At 47.8% G+C, this 2070-nt stretch overlaps 1 long non-coding RNA gene across 1 annotated transcript in view; it reads right to left on the bottom strand.

Annotated features, from left to right (window-relative positions):
• LOC109300788 overlaps positions 1–2021 on the bottom strand; it is a 21311-nt gene extending 19290 nt beyond the window's left edge. Inside the window, exon 1 of the long non-coding RNA XR_002098327.1 lies at positions 1884–2021. This is a non-coding gene — a long non-coding RNA (uncharacterized LOC109300788). The remainder of the gene's footprint in view (positions 1–1883) is intronic.
• Between the last annotated feature and the right edge of the window lie 49 nt (positions 2022–2070).

Raw genomic sequence — 2070 nt, 5'->3', positions numbered from 1 at the left:
GAACATTGGGTCCATGAAACAAAACCCTGAGTTAAGACTGTATCCACGAGGCAGGGAGGAACCTGAGATTAAAAAGAAAAACATTCAGTGGACCAGGGGTGGCTGTAAGGGGAGATGTGGAAGCCGCATGACAAGGTGGCCCCAGTGTCCTGCATGATATCCTTCCTTCAGAAGAGGTCAGAAGCACAGGCACAGCACTACTAGAGTAGGGACCCTGGTGGGATCTCAGAGCCATGGCACAAGGGGTTGGGCAGGACAGCTGCCAAACCCAAGGCCCTAGGTCTTAGCCCCAGAAAGGGCAGAAGCTCAGAGGCACAGGCCCAGGACTATAAGCCTAGAGCAACTGGAGCCTGGAACAAGTGCAAAGAGTAGAAAAGCTGCCTTGGTACATGACTGTCAACACTGACCAAAGCACATTAATCTCCATACTTTTCCTTAAAAGCTAGTCGGCCTGCTGTGCAGACAAGATTCAGCCCTAGGACTTGTCCAGCCAAAACGTCTTGATCAGTTGTGCTCCCTGCCCACTTTCTGACAATGGCTTTTCCTAACTTTGCTCTTCCTAATTCTTGTTGCCTGAAAGAACAGACTTTTCCCCAAATTGATAACAACACTATTTTTCTGCACGTGTCAACCCTATAAAGGGGGCACAGTGTGGTTCTGTAGCTGCAGCACTGGCCTAGGATTTCAAACCTGAGTTCTAGTTCTGGCTCTGCCACTGACTGACCTTCTGGGTAACCTGTAGTCTTCTTCCCCTGCCTGTGCCTCAGTTTTCCTTTGTACAAAATGAGGATGATGAGACCAAACTCCTTTGTAAAGTACTCTGAGATCTCTGGGAATGAGAATGTGTCATTACCTCACACTGAGAGCTCCAGGTTGGTAATCTGTGAGTGAATGGGGAAGCAACTGGACTCTTAAAGCATTCTTACTTGGGTGAAACATTCATTCTCACATTATACTTTAATATTTATACACAAATTGGAAAGGTTTAATAAAGGAATAATCCTCATGGTGAAAAATGGCCAATTACTTGCTATAAATGATTGCTAGAATGAGTTGGTAGGTTGCCTATAACCTGCTCCTGATCCATCAACTATTTATTAACCGTCTATTAATACAGAGTGCGTGACCACAAACGCCACAAAGTCATGCAATACCTCAAATAATATAGGTATAGAGTATTTCCTGCGGCACTGCGGGGAATACTGCTTGAAAAGCAGAGGAACACACCATGGCCATACAAGAGGTGAAGAACACCCTGGCAGACTAGAACGGCAGAGAAAGTTTTGGGAGGGCAGAGTCAAAGAGAGTTGATATTTAGACAGAGCACCAGAGTCGCTGCCTAAGGAGTTTGGGGGCACGTAGAACAAGTGCCCCAAGTCTGTTTCAACAAGCTCATCTGGCAGCCATGCAGTTCATGGGGGGAGGAAGGGATTACTGGTTGTTTGATCAGATACATAGACATCATTTATATAGATAGATGTGTATAGATAGATAGGTGTGTGTGTGTATGTGTATAGATACAGCTATATATATAGGTGTATATGTGTATATATATGTATGTAGGGGGTGTGTGGATAGATAATTTTATTTTTTTAAGGAAATTTTTTCATGTTCCCAGACAAATCAATTCCAAATCCGTGAGTCGTTCAAGAACCAAATGCGGCCCTTCTCCCGGCAAACACCTCCCCGCCGCCACCTGGGGCTTCAGATGCTTCCACATCCTTTGGCGGGCAGCCTACGTGCAGGCCCAAGCCCCGAGGCTTGGGGTTTGGATGCCCCCAAGTTTCGCTCGCCCTCAGAGCAAGCCAGGGAGGAGTCTCCCATTTCCATACAGCCAAGATCTTCCTGCTGGAAAGGAAAGTGGGAGGTGAATTATACATTACCTCCGCGGTACTACCCCGCGCCAGATAAAGCTGTTATCCCCGGTCCCTAGGAAAACCGCTTGAGTGGTCGCGGTTTGCATGGACGTGGTTCCTCTGGGATCCTCAACCCCTCCAGGTCCGTGTGCGGCCTAGTACCAGCGCGTGTTCAGGTGAACGAGAGCCTAGGCCGGAGCCGGGAGGGGAGCGC

Source organism: Gavialis gangeticus, unplaced genomic scaffold, assembly GCF_001723915.1.
Source record: "Gavialis gangeticus isolate Ggan-Ray unplaced genomic scaffold, GavGan_comp1, whole genome shotgun sequence".
NCBI lineage: Eukaryota > Metazoa > Chordata > Crocodylia > Gavialidae > Gavialis > Gavialis gangeticus.
The sequence above is the reverse complement of the archived record's forward strand: the minus strand, read 5'-3'. Positions and strand labels throughout refer to the sequence as shown.